Source organism: Equus caballus, chromosome 10 (assembly GCF_041296265.1).
Source record: "Equus caballus isolate H_3958 breed thoroughbred chromosome 10, TB-T2T, whole genome shotgun sequence".
In the NCBI taxonomy this organism is placed as follows: domain Eukaryota; kingdom Metazoa; phylum Chordata; class Mammalia; order Perissodactyla; family Equidae; genus Equus; species Equus caballus.
In genome coordinates this window covers 24,363,010-24,372,963 of record NC_091693.1, presented here as the reverse complement: position 1 = coordinate 24,372,963, position 9,954 = coordinate 24,363,010, and the positions used below count along the sequence as shown (strand labels likewise).

At 45.1% G+C, this 9,954-nt stretch overlaps 1 pseudogene; it reads right to left on the bottom strand.

Moving 5' to 3' along the window:
* Positions 1-2,745: 2,745 nt before the first annotated feature.
* Positions 2,746-9,520, bottom strand: LOC100054414 (leukocyte immunoglobulin-like receptor subfamily A member 6; annotated as a pseudogene).
* Positions 9,521-9,954: the final 434 nt, after the last annotated feature.

Below are 9,954 nucleotides of genomic sequence, written 5' to 3'. Positions count from 1 at the left end.
CTACACTAAGATATCACCTTATGCCTGTTAAAATGGCTATAATCACTAAGACTAAAAATAACAAATGTTGGAGCGGGCATGGAGAGAAAGGAACCCTCATACACTACTGGTGGGAATGTTAACTGGTGCAGCAACTATGGAAAACAGTATGGAGATTCCTCAAAAAACTAAAAATAGAACTACCATATGACCCAGCTACCCCACTACTGGGTATCTACCCGAACAACTTGAAGTCAACAATCCAAAGTAACATATGCTCCCCTATGTTCATTGCAGCACTATTCACAATAGCAAAGACATGGAAACAATCCAAGTGCCCATCAACAGATGATTGGATAAAGAAGATGTGGTGTATATATATACAATGGAATACTATTCAGCCATAAAAAACACAGATTCAGCCCATTTGCAATAACATGGAAAGGGTTCGAGGGAATTATGCTAAGCGAAATAAGCCAGACTGAGAAAGACCTACACCAAATGATTTCACTCATATGTGGAATATGAACAAACACATGGGCAAAGAAAACAGTTCAGCGGTTACCAGGGTTAGCGGTAAGGGGCACAGAGGAGGAAGGGGAGCCCTTATGTGGTTAGAGTCAAGGAATAGTGTACAACTGAAACTTCACATTGATGTAAACTACTATGAGCTCAATTTAAAAAATTATCATACCAAAGAAATAAACACAGAAAAAGTGAAACAACTGTCTAAATACTTTGTGGTAATGTGGTTTTAAAAATGCAAAATAAGAAAAAAAAAATATATATATATATATACTAGAGGTTAATGCTAATGATAGATGCCATGTAAAAATTTTAAATAAGCTTGTACAATTCAGAAAATATGAACTAAGGATAGATATCATTCAGTGGGATTATTATTAATGTTTGTCACCAAGAAGACTTTTAAAAGTATCTCACTTGGGGCCGGTCTGGTCGTGCAGTGGTTGAGTGTGTACATTCCACTTCTGCAGCCCACTGGTTTAGATCATGGGTGCAGACATGGTACCGCTTGGCAAGCCATGCTGTGGTAGGCGTCCCACATATAAAGTAGAGGAAGATGGTCATGGATGTTAGCTCAGGGCCAGTCTTCCTCAGCAAAAAGGAAGATTAGCTTGGGGCTAATCTTCCTCAAAAAAAAAAAGTATCTCACCATATTATAAATTAAAGAGAAAATATAACTGCTCAGGAGAGGTTTAATTGTCTGGAAAAGAAATTCAGACTTATTTTTAAAAGATATTTTTCCTAATAAATCCCTGATTTAAAAGAAGAATGAACTGAAATGGAGGGATTAATAACACTGTGCATAGAAAACATACGTTTTTGATTCGTTTGCCTTCAATAATTTCTGCTAAAAATGAAGATATTTTCCTAAAGTGACACTTAGGTACGTCTTAACCTTTTCTTTGTCATCAGTATCATATGGTATTTGATGCAAATAAAATTGGCATACAATTTAGACAAAGAAGTGAGATTTCGGAGCTGGCCCTGATGGTCTAGCAGTTAAAGTTCAGCAGCTTCACTTCAGCAGCCCAGTTTCGGTTCCCAGGCGCAGAACCACACCATTCGTCTGTCAGGAGCCATGCTGTGGCAGCGGCTCATACAGAAGAACTAGAAGAACTTACAACTATGCACAACTATGTACTGGGGCTCTTTGGGGGAAAAAGGAAGGAAAAAGAGGTAGATTGGCAACAGATATTAGCTTGGGGAGAATCTACTGCTGCAAAATAAAAAAAAAGAAAAATTCTTAACAAAAGCCCCAAAGAAGTGAAATTTCCATTTTCTTGTGGTTGATATAGTTATTGTCAGTAAACCAGAAATGATCATTTGAAAAAAATCATGTCTTATTAATATAATATACAAAAAATATGAAAAGTAAAATTTTAAAATAAATTGATTAAATAAAATAAAAATATGAAGAAATCAAGATCTTGATTATAAAATATTAAAGTAGTTAAACAATTTTTAAGCTATGGATATAGACAATTTTATGAATAGAAATACAAAGTGTGAGAAGTCATTAATAAAACTTCCTTTTAAGCAGCTTTTGTAAGAAAACTTCATATTAATAAGAAGTTTAATCATTCTCCATAATGAAAGTATAAGTTTAATAATCCCATGAACATAGTAGTAGAATTACCTGTTTTAAAGTCAGAAATATTTACCAATTAAATTTGTAAATTTATATACGCAAGTTCTTAGAGAAAGAGAGAACAATAATAGAGTAGTGTGCACAGAAAATGCAGAGTAGACATGAGTGGCACACAGAAGTGCTGTGCAGTAATCCCCTAAGTGACTCCAGTGAGCCGTGCATGGTCCCTCCTTAGTCTCAGGTGTGCACTGAGTGGCTGGAGGCCTCCAGGTGAGCACAGGAGGGCCGTACAGAGCGATACCCACAGGTGGGATTGCTTCCGTCTATAGGAGAGTGTCCAGTGGGCCCTGGGACACCAGAGGCCCAGATTCTGAGATGGAGACATCAGGAGGTGATGGTGGGGCCCGTATTCTACCCTCAGTCTAGTTATGTTCCTCCTGAGTTCACCCACATCTCACTCTGTCATTCCTACTCTGTATCTCTGCGGAGGCCTCAGGGATGGGGTGCCCCAGGGATGGGAGGCCTCCGTCTCTTTCCACCCTCTCATGACCTGCACCCTCCTCTGTGGACCCTCCCCCTGTGCCCCTCATCTGTTACAATGTCAGATTTTTTGAGGACAGGAACCTGAGCTGACTGTGTCAGAAAGGACAGGGTCAGGGTCCCTCCCCTGAGACCATGAGCTCCAGGGGGTCACTTGGATGTGACAACAGGTAGGGAGTGGTGCTGTCTGAGCTGTAGCTCCTGTAGATCCCCTGTGGGCTGAGGTCACAGGACTCTTGGAGAATTGGGCCTGGTTCTGCTGAGCTTGGTGCTTTGATCTAAGATGCACGGGGCATCAGGTGCCCCCTCCTTGGACAGAAGCAAAGTATCCATCGGACTCCATGGCTGACACACCAGGGTCACATTCTCTCCTGAGGCCACTAGGGGGCACAGCTGCACCGAGACAGAGTGTGTCAGGGAGCTGTCCTAGAGTGAGCAAGGGTGGATGAGGCGCTGCCTTCCCACCGTGTTCTGAACTGAGAGTCCTCAGGCCTCTCTGTGGATGCTCATCTATGTCTGTCTTGTTTTCTCTGAGTCTCTCCCCACTCATCCCCTGTCTCTATGTCTCTCTCCTTCCCTGGAGACCCCCACACACCTCTTCCTGACATCACCACCTGGGGCTCCCCTGCCAGGGCCTGTGCTGGGTCCCTGACTAACCCCATGGCTCCTCACCTGCCACCAGGAGGTACAGGAGGTTGCTAGGGGCTGACAACTCAGAGGAGAAGTTGTGTCCACCATAGCATCTGTACTGCCCTCTGTGAGAGGGTCTCACAGGACCCAATGGAAAGTTGGCCTGAGAGACTCCAGTCTGGGGTTTCAAGGCTAGATGCTGTGGGAGGACATATCTCCCCTCCTTGGGCAGAGCGAATCTGTTATAGCTGACATCAGAAAGACACTAGAGGGTCAGGTTCTGTCCAGAGGCCACCAAACAACCCTGCTGGGTCAGGAGAGAGGGCTTCCCAGACTCACCTGGGTGAAAGACCACCTGTAGATTGCAGGGGCAGATTCTTCTCAAGAACCCACTTCTCCAGTCATGGCCCCCAAGACTCACTATCTCTCACCCTTTGTGCCTCTTCCTCAGGAGCCCCATTATCCCCTCACCCCACCCACTCACCTGGAGCTCCCTGAGACTAAAGATCCCTGTCTGGCGCCTCAAAACATGAATGGGACCAGGATGATACTTCCTCACCTGGGACCAGGAGATCCAGGGGGTCACTGAGGTGTGACCACACCTAGGGGATTTTACTGTCATAGCCATAGCATGTAAACGTCCACCTGTGGCTGAGGGTCAAAGGGCCCGCAGGGAACGTGGCCTGTTAATGACCACTGGGGTGTCGCTGTGTGTCCAGGGTCCAGGAGGGCTGGTATTCTCCTTCATTAGAATGAACCTGTCAAATCCCCACCATGAGCCACACTCTAGGGCCACGTTCCCTCCTGAGGTCACCACAGGGCTCCACAGGTCTGAGGGGGTGGGTTTGCTGTAGAATCCTAGGAGAGGAGGAGGCAGCGTGTTAAATGGAGTCACTCCTCCTTCATAAACCCCAGGGCTGTGCTGTGAGAGAGGACACACCCTTGAGAGTAGATCCCCTTCCTGAGGATGGAGCCTGAGTCTGGGATCCCTTACCTGTGTCCTCTTACCTGTTACCACCAGTTTCAAGAGTCACCGGGCTCTGACCAGCCAGTGCAGTGGAGATAGTAACAGTGAAATAGCCCTGCATATGGATGTGTAATGTATGGGATGGAGAACTTGGCCTTTTCCCCAGACTTCAGTGGGTTCTGTCTTCTCCATGGATTCAGGCTTCCCTCTTTATACAGAAGGTACTCCTGAGTCTCCAGGGTCCCCTGAGAGGTTTGGGGAGGGTTCCTGGAAGGAATCAGAGGGTAGGTCAAAAGACATTCCCCACCCCCAGTTCCCAAACTCTCAGTCCAGGACTGATATCCAAAGTATATAAAGAACTCACACAACTCAAAAGCAGCAACAACAACAACAAACAATCTGATCGAAAAATGGGCAGAGGATATGAACAGACATTTTTCAAAAGAAGATATACAGTTGGCCAACAGACACATGAAAAGATGCTCAACATCACTAATTATTAGGTAAAGGCAAATCAAAACTACAATGAGATATCACCTTACACCAGTCAGAATGGCTATAATTACCAAGACAAAATCCAAAAAATGTTGAAGAGGATGTGGAGAAAAGGGAACGCTCATACACTGCTTATGGGAATGCAAACCATTGCAGCCACTATGGAACACAGTATGGTGATTCCTCAAAAAACTAGAAATATAAATACCACATCAGCCAGCTAGCCCACTATTGAGTATCCACCCAAACAACTTGAAATCAACAATCCAATGTAACATATGCACGCTTATGTTCATTGTAGCACTACTCATAATAGCCAAGACATGGAAACAATCCAAGTGCCCATCAGCTGATGATTGGATGAAGAAGATGTGGCATATATTTACAATGGAATACTATTCAGCCATTAAAAAGACAGAATCATCCCATTTGCAACACTATGGATGAATCTTGAGGGTATTATGCTAAGCGAAATAAGCTTCTTCTACCCTCAGTCTAGTCATATTCCTCCTGGATTCACCCACATCTCACTCAGCCCTCCCTACTCTGTATTTGTGCTGAGATTCAGGGATAATGTCCTCCAGGAGTCAGAGGCCCATGCCTATTTCCATCCTCTAATGGACGGACCCTGCCCTGTGGAACCACCCCTGTGCTCCAATTACTTCCCTCATGATCAGAACTCTGCTATGGACGGAGCCCTGAGTTGATCTTTTGAGCTCAGAAAGGACGGGAACAGGGGCTCCTCACCTGAGACCACAAGCTCCAGGGTGTCACTGGGGACTGACTACCCCTTTGGGACTTACTGTTATAGCCATAGCATCTGAACATCTACCTGTGATTAGGGGTCATAAGGCTCACAGGGAAAAGGGTCTGAGGCTGTTCATTGGGGTGTTGCTCACTGGGGTGAGTCCAGGGTCCAGGAGGCATGGTGGTTTCCTTCCTTAGGGATGAAGCTCAAATCCAAACCGTGAGCTAGAATGAAGGGTTAAATTCCTCCCTGACATCACTACAGGGCTTGGTAGGGCTGAAAGGGTGGTTTTGCTGTAAGTTCCTAGGAGAGGAGGAGGCAGCGAGCTAAATGGGGCTCATACCTCACTCATATCCCCCAGAGCTAGGCTGTGAGAGAAGACACACCCTTGAGAGCACATCCCCTTCCTGAGGGCAGAGCCTGAGGCTGGGACCCCTGAGTGTCCTCTCACCTGTCATCAACATCTTAAAGGGGTCACTGCTCTCTGACAATTCTGTGAGTCTGTGATAGTAACAGTGATATTGTCCTGCAGATATATCTGTCATGTGTGGGATAGAGAAATTGGCCTTGTCCTTGGATTCCAGTGGGTTCTGTCTGTTCCAGGGGAATGGGTTCCCATCTTTATCCAGATGGTACTCCTGGGCCTCCAGGGTGCACTTACACCAGATGGTCAGGAGCCTCCCCCAGGGGATCACAGAGCCTGGCTCAGCACAGATGATGGGTTTGGGGAGTGTCCCTGGAAAGAAATCAGAGGCTGGCTCACAGTCATTGCCCAGCCTGAGTTCCTTGGCTCTCAGTCCCAGGATTCTCCCAGACACCCTCCATCCCTCAGCCCCAAATCCTTATTCTCTGTTCCAAGATGCCTGGGGTGGCCCCTTGTCTCCAGTGAGGAGGTAAGACCTGGGACAACTGAGGACAGACTCACCTCCTTGCATTGGAGTCCTTGAACCCATACTCAGTCCTGGAAGAAAGTTCCCTGTGAGAGATTTACCTCTGAAGCCTGAGCGGAACCCTCCTCCCCATGAGCTTCCTGAGTCCAGGGGTCTCCTGGCAGACTAAGGCCTGGCTGTGATGTGGGTCCCTCCCAGAATGCAGCTTCCCCCACCCCTCCCCAAATCTCACCAAGGCAGGGCATAGTTATGAGGCTGGGGGTTGTGGTATCTAAACCCTCTGATTCTGATATGCAGATTCAGAAAACCACAGTACTTGGCAGGACACACAGACACACATGGTGTGGCCACTTGAAGGCTGGTTTTCCCAGTCACAAGGTTGTCACAACAGCAGCCCCACAGGAAGGGGAACCACCCCACTCCAGGAGCCTGGCGCTCATTTACAAAGCAGAGCAGCAAATAGATGTGACTTCCTGAGAGGCCCCTTCCAGATGAGGTGACCCAGGACGTGTCCTTCTCTCTCAAAGCCTCCCTCATGGGGTCTCCATCTTTAGCCCATCCATCAGAACATGCCTTTTGTGTCCTAACCACAGACCCTGATCATCCAGACCCTGGAGATGCTTCAGGGAAGACGCAGGTTCCCTCTTCACTGCTGAGCTCAGATCAACAGAGACACATGCTCAACATCTAACTGTACAGTTCAGGTCGAGGTCGTTGTGACAATGACTGTAAAGGAGACATACAGTGAAAGAAGGGAAGGAAACATCACTCCTCTCCTGGCCCTGGAATGTGAGCTTTCTTTCTATCACAGCCCCCTTCACGGACTTCTCTTTTTTCTCACAACAGCGTCTACCCTCATCTCTCTGGGAACAAGCCTCTGAGTCATTTCTGCCTCCTCAGTGTCCCTTGTTCCCTTGTGAAGATCTCTCCTCCTAATCCTGGAGTCCTGTCTTGAGCTTTAGGGGTCAATGAGTGGATTAGTGCTCTGGCTTGAGGGACAAAGATGATTTTTACTTAAATATTCTTCTATCATCCACTACCCATGTGACCATGAGCAGTAACGCCCAATCTCTGAGCCTCAGTTTCCTCTGCAGCATTTTGTCATGAGTCCCACTCCTCAGAGTGGTTGTGAGGTCTGTGGTCCTGGGACATGGGGGGGATAAATCATTGTCAATTTCCAGACCGCATTAAGATGTATGGGGCTTGAGATGTGAGAGGATCAACTGTTGGACTCCACAGTCAAAGTGGATGATTGATGCGCCCACTCAAGAGCCCCATCTGCTCCTACCACTGAGAAATGCCGTCTATAATATTTCTGAAATATATAGCTGCAGTCAGTTGCAGAGAAAGAGAAATGAAAGTTCCAAATAGACAGGGAACCACAAGAAAAAATACCAAAGCTGAGCGGCCAGAGATGCCTGGGACCAGCAAAGGATTATTAGAGGTGGAGGTTTCCACCTCTGTGTGGACAGGAGAGGGACCCTAGGTCCTCACAGGCAGGGAGGGCAGCAGGGCTCAAGGTGAAAGTTGGAAGCTGTGTTGCCCCTCCTCCATGTTTGGAGGTGGGCACTGAGTTATCTCTGCCCACTGCCCCAAGACCATGGTCAGCACTGAGCCATATCAAGCATGGTGTGTGAAACAGATTCAATTCAGGATAGTCCAACATGGGCGTCTGTTCATGTATCAGTGTGAGACTCATGGTGCAGCCACGCATGCTGGGCTCATCCCTAGTCAGATGCTAAGTTTGGGAGAGTGGATGCTATGGGGCAGGGCAACTGCAATAATCCACTCTTTTCAGCCCTGAAGGTCAGGAAAGTCTTGGAGAAACTCTTTTTGGAAAATTAGGTGTGGGGGGGGGGGGGGTTAGCATCCCACAGTCGTGGACATCAAAGAGAAATCCTAATAGTGACACATGGTGTTAGGAAAGATCATCTATGGAGTTATTAATGGGGATTTTCATGTCCGAGGAAATAAAATACTAGGAATATATGAAACATTTTAATTTAAGCGTGTCTACATATCTTAAACATTAAAGGAGGAAATTGAATTACTGGAATAGCAAAAAGTGTCATATTGATGAAGAATATATTATTTTAGAGATGAATTAGACAAATATCTTAAAGCCCAAAATAATACTTTCATTTAACTTGCTCAAAGAATCTTTCCATCAAGGAGACGATGCAGCTGAAGACCCAATTATGAGGCTGGAAGACAATATTGAGGAAATTTATAAGAAGCGACACAGAGAAACTGGAATGAGAAAATTAAGATGCATGGGGAATAGAAAGAGAAGGACAATGTGTACTGTGAGTTTCAGGAGGAAAGCAGTGAGAATGTCTGCAGCAGTCCTAGAGGCAAATGCTGGGCATTTTACAGAGATATGGAAAGAACATGTAAGCCCTGGGGTGCATGGATATATCAATGAACTGTGAGTCTTGACGTTTCATGGCAAAGTGAAGGAAATTAATGTTAGGTGACTTTCAAACAAAAAAAATTACAAAAGATATGGGAAAGGTACATTCAAGAAATTAATTGTGAGTGAAGAATTCTACACTCACCCAAATTACAATTAAGGGGCAAAAGTGGAAGGGTCAGTAGAGGAAAAATCCATAAGTACGAGGAGACCTGGGGCACATCTGACCTGATGAGACTCACGTCTCACAGATTAACCTCACCACGACAGGCTACATCTTCATGAGGGATGAGGAGAGTGTTTGCGGTAGATCCTTAACCGTCAGATGTATTTCTCCCCCCTCGCAGTTGGATTATACGTGAAATAAGAAAATATTTTCAAGTATCTTAATAAAAATAGAGAGTAAAAATAAGGTATTTCCAGATATACAAGGTCTTAGACATTTTACTATTTACATACTCGCTAAAAGTCGTACTAAAATATATACTTAAGCTAAAAGGACAAAACACAAAAAAAACGGAGAAAGTGAAATGCAAAAGTGAGAAAAGTAATGGCAAACAAACATTGGAAAATCCTATTTTTATATATATGCACATGCACATTTATATTTAAGGAAGCGTTTTCAACACATTGGGAGTGTGATGCCAGGCCCCGCCATCCAGTGGTTAAAGTTCACGTTCTCCACTGCTGTGGCCCGGGTTCGGGGTCCAGTCCCGGGTCCCAACCTACTCCACTCACCAGCCATGCTGTGGTGGTGTCCCAAGTACAAAATGGAGGAAAGGATTGGCATTGATGTTAGTTAAGGGCTAATTTTCCTTGATCAAAAAAAGAGGAGGATTGGCAATGGATGTTAGTTCAGGCCGAGTCTTCCTCAGCAAAAAATAAAATAAAACAAAATAAAAAATTGAGGAGTGTGTATGTGAGCACATGGGAGAGAGCAGTTCAGCTAATGTGAAATGTTCTTTTCTTACCTGAATGAGAGGATGAATAAAGCATGTTCAAAATTATAAATTTAAATACTAATATTAACAATGGGGGTAACTATCTAAAATTAAAATGCAATTATATAACCTCCAAACTGGTTGATGTCATTATATAAAACAATTAAATCTTAATCAAACCAAAAGCAGTCTGGAAATTTGAAACAAAAGTAAGAGATTGCAGGATGTTTTAATCTGT